The sequence below is a fragment of the Eptesicus fuscus genome, chromosome 3 (genome assembly GCF_027574615.1).
Source record: "Eptesicus fuscus isolate TK198812 chromosome 3, DD_ASM_mEF_20220401, whole genome shotgun sequence".
Lineage (NCBI taxonomy): Eukaryota > Metazoa > Chordata > Mammalia > Chiroptera > Vespertilionidae > Eptesicus > Eptesicus fuscus.
This window is the reverse complement of record NC_072475.1, coordinates 50,091,614-50,111,548: the sequence shown is the minus strand read 5'-3', so window position 1 is coordinate 50,111,548 and position 19,935 is coordinate 50,091,614. Positions and strand designations below refer to the sequence as shown.

General features: G+C 41.1%; 1 protein-coding gene across 1 annotated transcript in view; it reads left to right on the top strand.

The window, feature by feature from the left end:
* The window catches only part of FGF12 (fibroblast growth factor 12), a 364,984-nt gene that overhangs the window by 42,980 nt on the left and 302,069 nt on the right, over positions 1–19,935 (top strand). The window lies entirely within an intron of this gene.

The window sequence follows — 19,935 nt, the reverse complement described above, 5'->3', positions numbered from 1 at the left end:
CCCTGTGTCCTAAGTTTCTTATGCTCAAACATTTATTCATGTATTGAACACACACTGAGAATCAGGATTAAAAAGATGAGTAAACTCATAAGCCCTGTACTCAAAGAAATCACAGCAAGCAGAGTAAAATGCATGTAGATTGTAGACTTTTTTTTTCAAGTACAGAAGTAGCATTAAAAAGAGTATAAATCTCTCTGGAGCTTGGCATGAGAGGACAGGTGTGGAGATAGGGAGAAACTGCCTGGCACAGGTGATACTGGAGCAGACTTGTGAACGGCTAATAGGAATTATTTAGGTAAAAACTGAATTTATGCTTAGGAAGTACCACGTAGTGGGAATAGCAAATAAAGACTTAAAATCATAGAGACGGAGACCTTTTCATTTACAAATACCCTTGGTAGGAATAAGAAAGCTATTCTAGAAGGAGGCGAGGAAACAGGACTGAGGAGCCACACAGATGAGAGCAAGAGAGCTTGAGGGAGGGAGATGGTCTTCCTTCCTGGAGGAAAGGGTGTTGATTACTCTTCCTCTCCTCTCGTCTCCTCTTTCCTCTTTGGAGCAGCTGGATGTCCTTTAGGAGTTTGAGGTTATTGGCCTTTTGGGAGTTCCTGGGAGATTTTTACGTCTTCAAGCTTTTATTTTGGAGGCCCTGAGCTGTGGGCTTTGGAGATGGTAGAAATCAAAGGGAGAAAAAGCCAATTAACACCATGGAATGGCATCCAGGTTCCATGTGAAAGGAAGTGTTATTAAAGGAAACATTCTGTTTCATTCTCACTCTTGGAGCCTACACGGTGGTGTGGCAAGAGAGGAGTGATGGGAGGTCCATCCCTGTACAGGCAACGAAGAGTGCAGTGTCTAAGGAAGATCTAAAATCATTAATGAAGCCAAATAATATCCATATGCCTTTAATTATCAACACGTGCAGGCAATTCTAAACAGTGTCAGAGATAACATACTCCTATTAAAAAGTCTACTGCAGTTGCTTATTGTAAAGTTTAATATATATATATATATATATATATATATATATATATATATATATATTTCAAATTAGCTCATTTAAAATTACTTATCCTTGAATTCTACATGGTACTGACTCGGAGATCTCTCAGTAGCATAGTCAGCCCTAGATACCTGTACCCTCAGAGCTCCCCATGCTCATTTTAAGAATAACTTAGCAATGGCTCAGAAATACCAGCTGGCTTTGGGTGCAGATTGTGCCCACATATTCCTGGATTTAGAGAGTAGATTTGAAATAAATAAAAGTAACATGGGGTTTGTGAAGATGGACAAAAACTGGATTTACTTCACTTCTATGACCACTTGGAGAGTTTTTGTGTCCAAAATGGAATACAGTGAATTAGAATGCAAAATATGGTATACATTTTTCCCTTTTCTAAGAAGTACATGAATGTAATTATTTTATTTTTATTATTGTATTATTTTTATATTTTTACTGGCTTGATTGTACATAGGGGTCAATAGAATAACATTTTGCTGTTTGCATTTTTTCTATGGTTACTACTAAAAATAATTGTGTGGCCTATGGGGGGAAATTTTTATAAAGTCTGCTCTAGGTGTCAAATGTACCTGGCTCCCGAAGCTAGGACAGAGGCAGGTCCCAGGGCAAGCTCTGTCCCAGGGATGAAGACTGTGCTTCTGAGTGAAACCTCCCCCAGGGGGTCCAGCTCTGCAGCTGGAGCAAGGCTATGGAGCATCCAGTCCCTGCCAGGCACTGGTCCTGGAACCAGCAATGTGACAAAGAGCCATACATTCTAGTAGGGAGAGAGTGAAAATAATCATGTAAAAGAAAACACTTTAAATGAGAACACGGAATAAAACAGCATGGGGTGTAACAAGTGGTGGAGTGGAGGTAGTTGAGATAGGAGGTCAGGCCAGGTTTGGGGAGCGGTGCTATTTGATGAGCAGCCAGCTCAGTGAACATCCGGAGAAGAGCAGTGGCCAGTGGGCTTTGTTTGCCCAAAAGATGGAGAGAAGGCCTCAGTGGCTGGAGCAAAATGAACACGAGGAATGGAGATTTATTTTCTGTTGTGGATAGAAACTGACCTTTTAGAGCAGGGGTGGGGAACGTTCGGCTAGCCGGCTGTGTGAGGCCGCGCAATCGTTTGGTCTGGCCCTGCCAAGGCATTAGGGGTGAGTTAGTTAAATGTTTGACCAAATAGAGCAGCTAATTTTTAAGTTGATAATTTTGTACGGCCTGCGAATGATGTTATACATTTCCAAATGGCCCTTGGCAGAGAAAGGTTCCCCACCCGTTGTAGAGCCTGGGGGAATAACAGATGAGCTCTGCTGATCACACGTGTTCATGATAGCCATCAAACTCCCCATTATAAGGACACATTTAACAGATCCAATGTTGGATTTTCAAAGCATTGTAGTGTGTTTATACAAGTCTCACCTGACACTTTGAGTTGAAAGATCTTCAATGCTGAATTTTAAAGTCTTTCCTACCCTTAAATTTCTTGAGGCTTTAAATGACAATAAGTTTAATATGGGTAAAAATTTTATTTTCAAATTAATTTATTTTGTTAGCAGCCCTTTTTATTATTTCACTGACTTCTTATACATTACCTATATTTAATTTTACCTCAAGTGAGGAAATTAGAATGAACTGTACTCTTCTATTAATCACACATTATCTTCTTGGTTGAATGAAAATGCTCTCATTTTATTTATCCTAAAATACCTTTTCTCTTTATATGTAATTTTCATTCCTGTTTTCCTTTTCACCATGATATGCAGGATCTGACACAGGCCAAACATATACATATGTCTTTTAAACATATATAAATTTTATGTAGTTATGTGCTATATATTAAGTCTAGGACAGTGGTCTGGGAGTCAAAAGAGCTACTTTCAAGTTTGAGCTCTGCCATTACCCAGCAATGAGGTCCTGGGCATGGGGTAGTTCGTAGTATGCATAGTATGCCTATCTTTTACAAAAGTACATAAGCACTAAAGACCTTTTCAGCTCCTATTTCTAAGAATTTACAATAATTCTATTTCTATAAATTTACAATCACAGTTACTCCTCTTTTAAATGATAAACGAACAGAGATCTTCTCCTCTGTGGAAATGGCTGTGTTTCCCGACACAGTAAGTGGGAGGCAGCTAACATGTTAATGCTTCTCGCTTAATGAAGGTGATTGCAACATAACATAACCTTCCACGATTTTCCCTTCAGTAAATACTGTTCTCTAGATGTCCTATCACCCACTATGCTCAAAATCTGCTACTGGTAAAGTAATGCTGTGCTGCCACCCTGTGGCTGATTGTAGGTACTGTAAGGCCAGGAAACTCCAAGAGAAAACAAACGCAGAAATTACATAGACCTTTAGAGATGGGCGATCCCTCACAATTCACCTAAGTGAACCCCTTTGTTAATAAGGAAATTGTGCCCAAATAGGGACAGTGACCTTCCCTTTACTACTTAATGGTAGAAGGAGAATCAGAACCCAGGACATTAATTTGTCAGACATTTATAACAAGAGGAGCCGGACTAGTATGGCTCAGTGTTGAGCGTTGACCTGTGAACTAGGAGGTCACGGTTTGATTCCTGGTCAGGGTACATGCCCGGGCTGCGGGATCAGCCCCCAGTGTGGGGCCTGCAGGAGGCAACTGACCAATGATTCTCTCTCATCATTGATGTGTCTGTCTCTCCCTCTCCCTTCCTCTCTGAGATCAATAACAATATATAAAACAAACAAACAAAAAACTAGGGGAAAAGATTCTAAGACTTTTGAATAACTGAAAATATTCTAATAATCTATTTGGAGCAGATTTTCCAATAGAATATAATGTGAATGTATTACATGCTTCACATTGGCTCTGAGTGTGTGTGTGTGCTTAAGTGCCTGTCTCAGGGATACTGAGAACTCTCCACACACTCTGAGGTGCACTGTGCAGACTTACAGGACCCAGGGTTAGTCGTGCTCACCACTGCAGTCCACTGCAGGGAGAGGATACACCACAACAGGATCCACCTGGAAAGGACAGGTGGGGTCTATAAAAAAGCCGCATACAGGCCTCTAGTGCCCTCTCTGCCCTGGGAGGGAACACACCCAGCCTGTCTTCCTCCAGCAGAGAAAAACGCAGTAACCTGCTGCCACTTTTCTGGATTTTACTGTGGGACGGGTCGCAGAGGCTCCCTCTGTCCAGCAGCTACCAAAATCATAGGCTCTGGAGGGAAAGCAGGCATTCAGCCCACGTCGCATTGTTTGAACAGTTTGTGCACCGTGAACCACGCTTGTTCGTTAGAGAATGGAGAGCGCACTCTGAAAGCCAGTCCCCAGATGCCAGCCGAGGGCCCGCCCCGCCAGCCGTCCTAGCTGGAGAGGGCAGCCTCGGGCCTGCTCTGTGTCTCCTGCCCAGTGCACAGAACTGAGACCCCCTCGCCAGGATTGTTTCCACAGGTTCTGAGTGCAGGTAAGCCTTGGGTTTGTTTCAGCTCAGCTTCCACCTGTATTGTTTTTAGATTTGCATGGGACGTGTTGAAATTTGGGAGTTTCTGAAGATCTTAAGTCTTTCACTGTTGCCATGCTGAGTACTTTTTGAGAAGTTGTCAGTGGATTCTCACATCAGAGAACTTTTGTGATGCCTTCTTAACAGCTAATTTGCATTTTCCTTAATGGAAAGCTCTGCAGTGTAAAAATTCTCCCACAGCCTTTAGTGAATAATTGGGGCCTTTTCCTCAGCTTTGGGATACAACTGCCATTACATTGTGTAAGTTTAAGGGCACAAGGTGTTGATTTGATACCCTCAGATGCTGCAAAATAATGAGCACCATAGAGTTAGGTAACCTCCACCACGTCACATAATTACCATGTTTTTGTGTGTGTTGAGAACATTTAAGATCCTCTCTCGTAGCAACTTTTAAGTATGTAATACAGTATTATTAAATACTAGAGGCCCGGTGCATGAAATTCGTGCATGGAGGGGGGGGTTGTCCCTCAGCCCAGCCTGTACCCTCTCCAATATGGGACCCCTCGAGGGATGTCCGACTGCCCGTTTAGGCCCGATCCCAGTGGGCAGTCGGATCCCTGAACGGGCAGTCGGACATCCCTCTCACAATCCAGGACTGCTGGCTCCCAACTGCTCGCCAGCCTGCCTTCCTGATTGCCCCTAACCGCTTCTGCCTGCCAGCCTTATCACACCCTAACCACTCCCCTGCCAGCCTGATTGATGCCTAACTGCTCCCCTGCCAGCCTGTTTGCCCCTAACTGCCCTCCCCTGCAGGCCTTGTCACCCCTAACAGCCCTCCCCTGCAGGCCTGGTCTCCCCCCAACTGCTCTCCCCTGCAGGCCTGAGGCCCCCCCAAGTGCCCTTCCCTTCAGGCCCAGTCACCCCCAACTTTCCTCCTCTGCCGGCCTAACTGCCCTCCTTTGCAGGCTTGATTGCCCTCAACTGCCCTCCCTTGCAGGCCTGGTCCCTCCCAACTTCCCTCCCCTGCTGGCCATCTTGTGGTAGCCAACTTGTGTCCACATGGGGGCAGTCATCTTTGACCACATGGGGGCAGCCATCTTGTGTGTTGGAATGACAGTCAATTTTCATATTACTCTTTTATTAGATAGGATTAGATAGGATAGAGGCCTGGTTCAGGGGTGGGGGCCAGCTGGTTTGCCCTGAAGGGTGTCCCGGATCAGGGTGGGGGTTCCCTTGGGGCATGGGGTGGCCTGGGCAAGGAGCCTGTGGTGGTTTGCAGGCCGGCCACGCCCCCCCGGTGACCCAAGTGGAGGCCCTTGTATCTGGGATTTATTTATCTTCTATAATTGAAACTTTGTAGCCTTGAGTGGAGCCAAGCCTCCTGCTCGCTCTGTGGTGGCAGCCATTTCTTTGGGATTTATTTATCTTCTATAATTGAAGCTTTGTAGCCTTAATCGGAGGCCAAGGGAGGCCAGGGCAGGTGGAAAGCTTGTCTCCATCCATCTCGGGGGGGGGGGGCAACTCAAGCCTCCTGCCCTCTCTAGCTCCGTGGCTGCTGCCATTTTTGTTGGGATTTATTTATCTTCTATCATTTAAACTTTGTAGCATTGAGTGGAGGCCTGGGCAGGCAAGGGCAGGCAGAAAGCTTGGCTTCCTCCATTGCCAGGGAAACCCAAGCCTCCCTCCTGCTCTTAGTGGCTGCAGCCTTCTTGGTTGGGTTTATTTGCATATCCACTCCTGATTGGCTGGTGGGCGTGGTTTGTGGGTATGGGTTGTGGGTGTAGCAGAGGTACAGTCAATTTGCATATTACTCTTTTATTAGATAGGATATATATATAGATGTGGTCTCTGAAAAGGAAACCCATGATTAAAAACCAAAGCTAACAGGAAAAAAAAAATACTCCCAAAACACTGGAGACTTGGGCCTTTTCTCATTAACTATGAATATGAGCTAGAAACTCTTTGTGCTTAAGCTTTACTCTTTCCGCTATTGGGCATTTCTCTTCACAGTGAGACCTCTTAGAGGTGTTTTCAGCACCCACTGTCTTCACTTCCACTCCTCTCACTCTTTAACATTTAAAGGGGCTTGCACGCCCTCTCCCCAATCCCCTGGAGAGTGATGTCATCCTGGAGTGTAAAGCAGAGATCCTTTCTCTCAAAGCACATCAAAGAATAAACTAGATGAAGAGTAGCTGCTGTGGTTGAAACAGTTAAGGAACTAAAGCTCTACCCCAAGGCTCTTCTCCCTCTTCTTTGCCCTTTTAGGTGATTCCTTAATATGCCTAGAGCCTCTGGGAAACAGAGTTCCACAGCACCCACCTAGGCTAGACCATCCCCTGTGTTGGCCTGGAAAATGCCTAATGTCCACTGGAAATCAAATGTATAACTTGAGTGCAAATCTTAGGATGTGTGGTGTGAACTTCCCTGCATGACTAGGTAAACATGAAGAGTTCATTCCCAAAGGTAGGGCAATAACCAACCTCCTGAGTTAGTGGGAACCAGGTTTGCTCCTCCAGTGTAGGGACTAGTAATCATTCAAAAAAGTTGATAACAACAAACAACAGCATCTTATGTCATTCAAAAGTGACCGCTTGGCGCAGTTTAGTCTATTTCTTTAAAGTATTTTTTATTTAATTTTTTCCCTCTGTATACCTGGGCTTTATTGTAGTTGTAATTTTGCAGCTTGCCCTTTCCATTTAACAAGATGGCACAAACATGGTTACCTATCTTCACAGACTCTTTCTATGTCTTATGTTTCATGTCCTGTAAGCTTTTGATAAGCCATCCTAACAGTGTGCATTCTATAAAGTACTTTCTTATATGGTTGGATGTTTCAATAGCATTTAATATATATTATTTAAAATATATGTAATAATAAAAGGGTAATATGCTAATTAGACTGGATGTCTTCTGGACATCATTCCGGATATCCTTCCTGACAAAGTTAGGGCTGGAGGAAAGCCAGCTGGGGTCCCAGGTGCCTGCAGGTGGCCCAAGGGAAGCTGTCTGGGGTCCCAGGTGCCTGTGGGTGGCCGGAGGAGGGAAGCCCAGGTCACAGGTGCCGGAAGGAAGCCAGTGCCGGGAGCCAGGGGAAGGAAGGCCTACTCTTGCATGAATTTTCATGCTTCGGGCCTCTAGTCTATCCTACCTAATAAAATGGTAATATGTAAATTACCATCACTCCGCTACGCCCACAATTGGGCCAGTGGAAGGCGCAGGGGGCGGGACTCGGGGTGGTCAGGGTAGCCAATTGGGCCAGCGGGATGCTTAGCTCGCGTCGCCAGTGGCGGCGCGAGCTCAGCGTCTGCGCCATGGCTGTGCTGCGGAACAGAAGGGGCCTCTGGGGCAGCGAGCTCACGTCCCGCCACATACCATCAAAAGCGGGGGAGCTGGGTGCCTGTCTGCTCCGACACCAGGCCTTTCAGAAGCCTCCACCATGCCAGAGGCTTCTGAAAGGCCTGGTGCACCAGCGGACAGGCACCCAGCTCCCCCGCGATCGAAAGCGAAAGCGTGTAGGGGACCCTACACGTGCATGATTCAATCATGCACTGGGCCTCTAGTGTATATATATATATAAAAGCCTAAGCCACCATTATGATTGAACGACGGGAACAAGCAGAACGACTGGTCAGCAGGTCCACTTGTCGCTATGAGGCTCACTGACCACCAGGGGGCAGACGCTCAACACAGGAGCTGCCCCCTGGTGGTCAGTGCACTCCCACAGCCAACCTCCCATGGTCCCTCCCCCAGGCCGGCCCCCATCAGCCCCTGGTACTAAATCATTCGTAGATGACCTGCTTCTGGGTCAGGGTTTCATACCTAGCAGAGCAGCCCCCTAACTGCAATCTATTGAAAGTCAACCCTCAACACAAGGGTTTGTCTCATTTCCATTCTCTCTCTTCCCCTGGGGCTGCCCACCTGCCATGGTGGCGGTACGGTGCCAAGGGAAGGAGGTGGGGGGAGGCAGGAAACTGCGTGATGGCCAGGTGCCGACAGCTGCGTCAGCTCCCAGCATCCGTCCGTTCCTTCCATGCCTGGCCCGGGACCATCGCCTCCTCTCCCAACCCTGCCAGGGCCTTCAGGCTCTGGATTGGGACAGGAAACTGGGGGTGGGTGATGGCAGACATGGCCCCTTTCCCAGAAGAGCCGAGGGCTGGCACCCTCCTTGGGGCCGGTGGCAACCTCCCGCAGTCCCTCCCCTCCCCTTCTGTGCACCAATTCATGCACCGGGCCTCTAGTCTATCATTAAAATAATATTTATTAAATGCAATAATATGTATTCTTAAGTAATAAATATTATTGCATTTAAATTATATATATGTAATTCATATTATTATCATTTGAAACTTTGTACATAAAGTTCTTATTTTTTTTTTATTTAAGGCTATTTCCCCTGTTGACACCTAAATCAAACATTAGGAGCCTTTGCACTTAATACCCTCAGTGAACTCTTTCCTTAGCTGTTCCTTCTTGAGTAAGGAGGTCCCTCTCAGACCTCTGTCAACAGCAACTTATAATTCCAATCATTTGATTGATGTTAGAAATTCTTATTAACTTCAACATTTGAAATTATATCTTTTTATGTATATTTTTAGTTACTAGTGAATCTTTAAAATTGTTTAATTTCAAAATCAGATAAAGCCATATTTTTAATTAATTAGTTCCATCATCATCCAATAACCTTTAAATAAAAATTGTTTATTTTAAAAATTACACACACACACACACACACACACACACACACATACACACACACTTCTATTTAGGGTCAGGTAGTTGGAAAGTGACTTTAGTTTAATTTCAATTTTATACCTTGTAGAGATGAAAACATAATATTTCTTTAAGAAATGAGAAGCCACATGGAATAAAAATATTGGTTAGGATTTATAGATACCAATTTATAAATTCCTTTATAAATAAAATATAATTCTAATCACTATTAATCCTCCACAAGAACTTTTTTTTTCTCTTAATTGAGGGTTTTCAATGGAATTTGGGTATGTTCTGTATTACTGATGTTTTTTATATATCACAATGCCAATATTTTCAGTTGTCACTATAAATCTGGCAAATGTATGTCAGGAAAATTCTGTTTATTTTTTTTATGATGTCAAGTCTACATTTTGTGAATTGGAAAGATGCATATGGGTCATGCTTCTGACATCTTCAACTCTTTTTTTTTTTTTTTTTAAATATATTTTATTGATTTTTTACAGAGAGGAAAGGAGAGGGACAGAGAGCTAGAAACATCGATGAGAGAGAAACATCGACCAGCTGCCTCTTGCACACCCCCTACCGGGGATGTGCCCGCAACCAATGTACATGCCTTTGACCGGAATCAAACCTGGGACCTTTCAGTCCACAGGCCGACGCTCTATCCACTGAGCCAAACCGGTTTCGGCATGACATCTTCAACTCTTAAAACATATCCCTACCAATGTAATTCAAGCTGCCTTTGTTAATTAAAAATATAACAAATATTTTATAATTCTCAAAAAAAAAATGCTCTTGTTTATATAATTGAATTTTCCAGGTAAGCTTCAACCTGGGGGGAAAAATGTGTCCTTCATGGTGTGTATTTTATTGGACTGGGTAAATGTTAAATTCCTGAAGGCAGAGATTAGGGCTTATTGATTTTTAAACTGCCCTCCCTCACTTAACACAAACTCTGAAAAATACCAAGTGTTTAATAAATATATGTATTTGGATGAAAAGGAAAGGTTAGTAACAGCACTGCTTGGTAGGAAGTACATAGGAATTAAAATGCTTGGCTTCTTGTTCCAATTTGATTCAGGTAGCTGGAAAATTCATTTCATCCTTCTGAGCCCCGTAATCCTTACCCTCCCCACCTCAAAGTGCTCTTCTAAGAAGGAAGTTAAATAATTGATGGGAAAGCTGTTGCCAACTGTAAAGCACTATCTAAATACCAGGTAGATTTTTTTAGGGTAAGAAAAAATAGTGCTTTTCAAATACTCAGGAGAGAGAAAAAGAAATTCCTTCCCAGTCCCATCTCCTTTCTAATACTACTGGTAGATTCAGCAGTTACTGAGCATTGTGGGGTCATTGATGATGGAAGAAAGATTGCACAGACCTTGAGAGGGACAGTCTGAATCCAAAGAGCCTAGAGTCCAATGGAGGAAGACTTTAATACGCAGTGAGGTTGGTGCAGTTGCTACGAGCGTCCCAGGAGCAGGATAAAGGGGATGGCGGTGGAGATCCAGAGGGGAGACAGGGGAGCATCTGAGGCCCTGAGCTTGCTGCTTGCAGACCAAGCGCTCCACTTGGGTTCTACGAACAGTAGGCTTCTGTGACATTTGTTCAATAGTGGATTCCCAGACCTACTATTGGAGTCTTATGCTGCCCTATTTCCCCCCATTGAGTTTTAAGTGGTCGTACAGGTCATGCTGCATACCTGTATGTCATTTGTTATTGAGCAAACACACACACACAAAACAAACAAATAACAAAAAACAAAACAAAACATAACAAAAACACCCAGTGGAACCGTTTTTATCAAGAAAGCTTCAATTCCTTCCATTTGATAGTCATTCCATCTGCTTACAGACACCCTACCCCCCAAACCAGCTTTCCCAGATGCTACTTTGATGACTTGGGGCTCTTATATGATTGGTGATTTTTTTATAGGTTTAATATCCTTTCTTCCTACTTTTATTGCTTGCTCCAAAGCAAAACTGTGGGGGAAATGTATACAATCACGGTGTCATAACGTTGCAGCGCGATGCACGGGTCATGGGGTGGTGGGATGCCGGTGTTAAACCTACCGCTCAGCCAGTCGCATAAAAGTACAGCACAAGCACTTAGGGGTGGTACATAATACTCAGTATTGACAATAAACGTTTATGTATTACTGTACTATACTTTTTATTGTTATTGTAGAGTGTACTCTTTCTACTTATAAAAAAAGGTTTGCTGTAAAAGAGTATGCTCTGTTACCTGGACAGCAGCCTCCTCCATTCCCTGTTTACCAAGTCTCTTGATTTTATCATTTTCTCTTGTGCTTGGTTGAATCTTATGTTGTTTTGTACAGTGATGTGCTGTACAGGTTTGTAGCCTAGGAGCCATAGGCTATACCACCTAGGTTTGTGCACTCTATGATGTGAGCCCAATGACAAGAAAATCGCCGACGGACACATTTCCCTGTGGTTACGTGCCACTTATACTCATGATCTGTCATGAATTCTTGGGGAATCTGCAGTTTCCTGCTGAAGCTTGTGGTCCCAATCCACTTTGCTGAAAACCTCATGCCCCAAGGTAGGAGATAGAAACTGCTGTGAGCAGACGGCAGTGGCTGAAAGGAAGGAGGACATGCTCTCTCTCTCTCTCTCCTGAGTGGCCCCATTCAGCAAGGGCTGTCATGGTAGCCATGGGAACTTGGCTCTGGGGACAGGGAATCCTGACAGTGATGCAGACACAGCAGGAGGTAGGGCCCTTGTTGAACCTGGGGAGGGGTGAGGGTGAGCTGTGTAACAGGAAAGGCAGAGTTTATTACAAACAAGGCTCCAATAGCCTACAGTTATTTATTCCCAAACTGGTTTTCCTCCCAGCACTCTGCATTCAGACAACCACCCATCACTGGTTGGGATCACTCAGGAAACTGAATGAATTTCCTTGTTAGCCTAAGCTAATCTAAGGCAGGTGTAAGCTGAAGGTAAAGCTCATGTCTGGTTTGGGTAAGTTTATGCTACTGTAGTTGAAAGCTGTTAAGATCAAGGGTTAAATTATCTTAAAAACATGAAGAAATCCCACTCCATAAATAGTCTCTGTGGTCCAGCATGTGGTTAAATCTGACAGGTACATTGGAGTGTTAGCTTGTGATGTAAGCAAGCATCACCTAGAATAGCGGTCGCCAACCTTTCAGACCTCACAGACCACCAGTGGTCTGCGGACCACCGGTTGGCGACCACTGACCTAGAAGACCTCAGGTATGACTCAAGTCAACTCTTGTGTTCTGTAGGCCTCCTCTTCACATACAGATGATTTTACTTCTGTGTCAGGAGATGACATCCTTCTCTTCTCTGGAGAAGGCACTGGATTGTGTTGCCAGCCAGGTGGCCCAGGAGGCCTGCATTCTGACCTTCATTGTCATTTGGGTAGCTCAGGTCTCAGGCTTTGGGCAAAGCTCAGACAGATAATCCAGGCAGGTTTTTGAATTTAAAAAGAACCCTCTCTTCCTGTCCAACTTGAAGATGAATATGAATGCGTTTATAGGATCCAAATGGCTAGTGCAGCTAGTTCTTTTGGGAAAGAAAGAAATTCAAGCAAGGAAGAAGATTGGAGCATGCTTTGTTTTCTTTGCCTACATAACTAAGATCTATGATTTCCTTTCTCATTAAGTCCCTAATTGCTATCAAGGTCTTCTTAACTCTCTCTAACACATAAGATGGAATTGATTCCAACTTCCCTCTCATCTTCCCAAACTGTTCCTTGTATTTCCATTGCTGCCATAATGTTAATGCATTTGTTCTCCTTTTCCTATAAGTCATGAAGGTGGGATTTATTTAGTTTATCTCTGTAGCTTAAATATCTCACAGAGGCCTCCTTATGTAGAAGGTGGTAAATAAAGGTTTTATAAATGTTGAAACACACACATGCACACACACACACACACACACACACAAACACACGGAAGATTATCTTCAGGGTTAGTAAGGTTTATTTTTTATTACTATGCAGTACCAATCGAGAGCATCACCATATTTTAACTAGTCAGATTAAAGTACATACATTTTCAAAATTAATTTATTTTTCCTTTTGGAAATCATGCAATCATTCTAAAATTGGTTCTATGAATAATCCATTTCAATATTTGAATCAGTGCATATGATGTGCCCAAGTGCAAGGCTCATGCAGAATAGTGCTTTTTTTCTTTTTAGAAACAAGTTAAAAATTTGTCTGGTTTCCATGGGAACCAAGCTATAGACACAGAAGAGATGAAATAAGATTCATAGTTTTGTGATTGTTGCTGCTGCATAGAATTTTTCCAATCATTTTATTTTGAATGTGGCATTTACAATCAGCAGGCATGCAACAACTTTAATTGACCAACTTTTGTCTTCTTAGTACCAGGCAATTTCTTTGAAATGGAAATGAATCAGAAAATGCCAATTTTTTTTGGCTTTGTCATTTAGCATTTGCAGCAAAACTAAGGCTTAACTTTTATATCTGATAAGAAGTTTATTAACTTAACTGAATTAGTAAAACCAAGCAGCCACAGTACTTGAGAATTTAATTCCAAATGCCCATGAGATGTAAGAAATTATGGTACAAAAGTCAGTAAGATGACATCCCTGCCTGAATGATTTTTTTTATTTTATAGTCTAGAGGAGAGTTACTGCAGTTTGCATGTGTAGGGATTGTGTTTTTCTGCAGTGATTGTAACTCTATCATTGGAGGATGCTTTAACTGAATCCTCGTGATATTAACTCAGCAGCTATACTGGTCCAGACTTAGATCTAAAGACTGCAGGGTGTAATACTTGCTTTGTAGTCCTTGCCTAAAAAGAATTCATACACTAGTGTGAAATAAATGCAAACTGACTTATAATACAAACCAGACAACTAAGTGCCAATGTGGATTTAGAAGAGCGCACAATAAGCTTGCAAGGAGAGAGGGACTATTTCTGGATGACTAAATTGGTGCCTGTAATAGAGTAAGTGCTCGGTATTTTTTCTATAAATGAATTTTTTAATCATAATTTTAATAAAAGTTTTAAATATTTTTATTAATAAAAATGTAAAAGTAAAACAGAAAAATAAAAATGAGATATTATTTTAGTTTATATAGTTAGTGAATTATATATGTAAGGAATTTTTAAAAAGTGTATAAAATTAGCCAGTTCTTCTTTAAAATGAAAATGCCTAGTGCTGATGAAAATACTTTGTGCTGGGAGGTGGGAGGGAGGAGAGCAAGGGCAGGGGAAAAGGAAAGAAACAAGGGGGGAGAGAGAGAGGAGGGGGAGAAGCAGAGAAAGAGAGAGAGGACATATATATAGAGAGAGAGATATGGAGGAAGATGGAGAGGGAGCAAGAAAGGAAGAAAGAGAGAGGGAAGTAAAAAGATATAAAAATGTTAAATTTTATTGGCAACTTATCTGCGATAATGCTAGTTATCTCTAGGTGGTATAATTTAAGTGATTTCATTTATTCTTTATGCCCAATAAAATGTTTTAGAATAAGCATGTATCACATTTACAAGAAATATTTATCATTTGAAAATATTTATTTACTGCTTTGCTCAGAACTCTCTAATTTTATTTATTTATTTATTTTTTTCTTTATTGATTAAGGTATTACATATGTGTCCTTATCACCCCATTGCCCCCACCACCCCCACTCATGCCCTTACCCCCCTGGTGTCTGTGTCCGTTGGTTAGGCTTATATGCATGCATACAAGTCCTTTGGTTGATCTTTCCCCCTTACTCCTGTCCTCCCCTACCTTCCCTCTCAGTTGTGATGGTCTGGTCAATGCTTCTCTATCTCTGGATCTGTTTTTATTCAACAGTTTATGTTGTTCATTATATTCCACAAATGAGAGAGATCATGTGATATTTATCTTTCTCTGACTGGCTTATTTTGCTTAGCATAATGCTCTCCAGGTCCATCCATGCTGTTGCAAATGGTAAGAATTCCTTCTTTTTTACCTCAGCATAGTATGCCACTATGTAGATGTACCACAGTTTTTTAATCCACTCATCTGTTGATGGACACTTAGGCTGTTTCCAAATCTTAGCTATGGTAAATTGTGCTGCTATGAACATAGGGGTGCATATATCCTTTCTGATTGGTGTTTCTAGTTTCTTGGGATATATTCCTAGAAGTGGAATCACTGGGTCAAATGGGAGTTCCATTTTTAGTTTTTTGAGGAAACTCCATACTGTTCTCCACAGTGGCTGCACCAGTCTGCATTCCCACCAGCAGTGGATGAGGGTACCTTTTTCTCTGCAACCTCCCCAGCACTTGTTGTTTGTTGATTTGTTAATGATAGCCATTCTGACAGGTGGGAGATGGTATCTCATTGTCATTTTGATTTGCATCTCTGGGATGATTAGATACTTTGAGAATGTTTTCTTATGTCTCTTGGCCTTCCTTATGTCCTTTTTCGAAAAGTATCTATTTTGGTCTGTTGCACATTTTTTGATTGGGTTGTTTATCTTTCTTTTGTTAAGTTATATGAGTTCCCTGTAAATGTTGGAGATTAAACCCTTATCGGTGATAACATCGGCAAATATGTTCTCCCATGCAGTGGGCTTTCTTGTTGTTCTGTTGATGGTTTCTCTTGCTGTACAGAAGCTTTTTATTGTGATGTAGTCCCATTTGTTTATTTTCTCTTTAGTTTCCATTGTCCTAGGAGCGGTATCAGTGAAGAAATTGCTTCGGCATATGTCTGAGATTTTGCTGCCTGAGGATTCCTCTAGAATTTTAATCGTTTCCCATCTTACGTTTAATTCCTTTATCCATTTTGAGTTTATTTTAAGTTGGTGGTCTACTTTCACTTTTTTGCATGTATCTGTCCAATTTTCCAAACACCATTTATTGAAGAGACTGTCTTGACTCCATTGTATGCTCTTGCCTCCTTTGTCAAATATTAATTGAGCATAATGGTTTGGGTCAATATCTGGGTTCTCTATTCAATTCCATTGGTCTATATGTCTGTTCCTGTGCCAGTACCAGGCAGTTTTGAGAACAGTGACTTTGTAATACAGCTTGATATCTGGTATTGAGGTCCCTCCTACTTTGTTCTTCTTACAGGATTGCTGTAGCTTTCAGGGTCTTTTTTTATTCCAGATGAATTTTTGAAGAGTTCGTTCTTGGTCTGTGAAATATACCATTGGTATTTTAATGGAGAGTGCATTGAATCTGTAGATTGCTTTGGGTAGTATGGACATTTTAATGATGCTGATTCTACCAGTCCATGAACACAGTGTGTTCTTCCATCTGTTTATGTCTTCCTCTATCTCTTTTTTCAGTGCCCTGTAGTTTTCCAAGTACAGATCTTTTACCTCCTTAGTTAAGTTTATTTCTAGGTATCTTAGTTTTTTTTGTTTTTTTTTTGGTGCAATGGTAAATGGGATTTTTTTAAATCTCTCTTTTTGTAAGTTCACTATTGGTGTATAGATTTCTTGGCATTAATTTTGTATCCTGCTACATTGATGAATTCATTTATTAAGTTCAATAATTTTTTGATGGAGTCTTTAGGGTTTTCTATGTACAGTATCATGTCATCTGCGAATAATGACAGTTTTACATATTCTTTTCCAATTTGGATGCCTTTTATTTCTTCTTCTTGTCTAATTGCTATGGCCAGCACTTCCAGGACTATGTTGAACAGGAGTGGTCAAAGTGGGCATCCCTGTCTTGTCCCTGTTCTTAGGTGAAATGGTTTTAGTTTTTGCCCATTGAGTATGTTGTCTGTAGGTTTGTCATATAAGCTTTTATTATGTTGAGGTATAATCCCTCTATTCCCATTTTGCTGAGGGTTTTTATCAAGAAAGGATGTTGGATTTTGTCAAATGCTGTTTCTGCATCAATTGATATGACTATATGTGATTTTTATCTCTCAATTTGTTTATGTGATGTATCACGTTTATTGATTTGCGGAATTGTACCATCCTTGCTCTGCATGGGACCAGGCTTCTGGTTAAGATTTCCCTCAGTTTCAGCAAACCTTTTGCCTCTGAGTTCCAAGTTTGCTCAGTGGTGTAACAAATTTAGTTTTCTAGGTGTTTTTTTTTTTTAAATGTTTGTTTGGGTTTTATTGTTGTTTTTGTTTTACATGGCCCTGGAAAGCCGATATGAATTTCTGATATATCTACAGCATGATAATAATGACTAATTTCATAGCACAACTAAATTCCAAATATTCTAGCATATAGTCCTCATAAACAATGAAAATGACATAATATATTACCATATTTTTGGTATCTCCTGACTTTTGTAACCAGAAGTAACTTGAGAAGCTTTGATCACACCATGTGTATCATATTCTGTCTCAGTGTAGGAGGAGATACTGTCATCTAATGTATCAGTCCATTATTTTCAGAATTCAGGTACTGTGAGTCAGGCTGAGCTGGTAACATTTTGTGTGTCTGAGGACTGAGCAGTACTGGCTGGGGTTGACCACTCCTCAGAGCTCCACTTTGTTAGCCATTTGGCCTCTGTCTTGACCATCCCCTGAGTTCTGTCAAGTATGTTTTCATCTTTGTGGGTTGTTATGCATTTGTGTTAAACTGAGTTTGATGGGCCAGAGGAATTGTGGACATGTAGTCTTATGGTGGCATGCGGTTATTGAGTGTATTCTCAATTCTATTTATTCATTCAAAAGAGGAAATTCCAGAGTTATTTATGATAGTGAAAACCAAAAACAATCTAAATATTAAGAGAACTACTCATTGGGCTATTATTCAATTATTGATAATTTTATTAAAATTTTATAACAAAAACCTATGCTTATTATATGATGTGAAATAAGAAAGTAAAATAAAATGGTATTCATGTCATAAACACAATAGACTGTGCATCCTGCTGAAGTAGAGATCATGAGAGAGGAGGGGGCTAACCCTGACCTTCTCTCTCTCTAAATACATTGTTATAATTGCTTTTCTGCTGGAAGTGCCCCATGTTGATGTTAAGGTTCCCTGAAAGCAGTTTTCTTACCAGAGTTTCAAACAAAAATTGGGGCCAAAGCCCTGTATACTTTCAGTTTCCTCCTCAGCAAGTTTCAATCTTCTTGCCTTCAGCTTATCCTGAGCTGAGAACCAGAGTGGTGGAGGCACTGGAGTACCAGAGAGCTTCTGACCTTCTTGTTCTCTCTAGGAAACTCAGTGTTTCTTCCTCAAAATGTTTCTATGTTCACTTCCCAGTCTGTACCTGATATTTTCCTTTCCCACTCTGTAGACTTTTAATCTGGGAACACACACTCACTGCTTTCCAAGCAATATGTTTCATGGTTTAGTCTTGAGGCCAGATGTTCAATACAAGTAAGTTTCTTATCAGTAAGAGAAAGTACATTTGGTGGGGAGATTATTTCAAAAATATACTCCCCACTTCAAATTAATAACAACTAAAATAAAAATAAATATGAGTACATATTCCAAGGAAATCAACACCAGAAAAACTATCTGGAGCTGGGGTTTCCAAGCCCACAGACACCCAGTATAGCTGTATTTTTGTTGTGAGTTTATAGTCTCTTTTATCACTGTGTTCACAATCAGTTGTCTGGTTATGTACTAGACATCACCTGAGTGTCACCAGACTCTTCCCCTTCTTGGATCTGCAGTATTCAACCATACCTATTATTTCTTACTTTGGTGGAATCCTAGCTAATGGTTGGATTCCTGGTTAAGGCATATGCCCAGGTTGTGGGCTTGATCCCTGGTGGGGGAAAGGTAGCTGATTGATGTTTAGCTTTCACAAATATGTTTCTCCCTCTTTATTGCTCACCCCTCCTCCCTCTCTCAAACAATCAATAAAAAAATTTTATAAAAAGAAAGAGTTGAGCTAGGATTCAAATTCAAGTTTTTCTCCTTTCAAAACCTATGCATTTACTATAGAACCAAACATAGTATCTCCCATACTTAGGATGGTGTGAAAGTGCTATAACTTGGGTAAAAGGGAGATTTACTCTGGACTTTTAATGTTTATGTACAGCTTACCATGCTGCTAAGGTGTTCCACTCCCTTCCCCTTTTCTTTAGGTGAATGTTTCCTTTTGCATTTGGTTGATCCCTGATAACTCACAAATTTGGCACTAAAAGTAAAGAAAAAATAAAGAGAAATTGATCTAGAGTCAGTTGTGTAGCTCTAACATCAGGAAATGATTTATTTACAGAGCACACATTCAGGTAAAATAATCTTCCACAATGGTGGGTAGATTACTGCAACTAAATTCACTCAGATGTATTTTAGGCTAAAAATTATGACTATATTAAAACACAGCTAATCATAAAAATGTATTTGTAATAGGTCTAAGCAAGAAATAATCCATGTGTCCATCAACAGTGGAATAGATGAATAAAGTATGGTATATTTATATAATGAAGTCATTTAAAGAAGTGAATATGAATGAACTACTACACACAATAGCTTAGATGAATCGCACAGTCATTGAGCAAAAGAAGTCAGGCACAAAATACTAGGAAGTTCAGAGACAGACAAAGCTAATTTAAGGGGCTATAAGTCAGAACAATAGTTACCTTTGGAGGGTATTGCCTGGGGAAGGACATGGAGGAGGCTTTTGGGTGGTTTTAATATTAAGTACTGGATCGGAGTAGTAGTTATATGGGAGCAAATTTTATAGAGTAGAACTATTAAGATGTATGCACTTGACTATAATGTTTCAATAAAAACTTTTAAATGGTCAAAAACATAACTTTAAAAAATAAGAAGCTATTAAGTAAAAAATATATATACTAATATGATTGAATGTTAGATAAGCCATTGAATGAAGCTTACTAAAGGTTTTCAAATGCTAAGA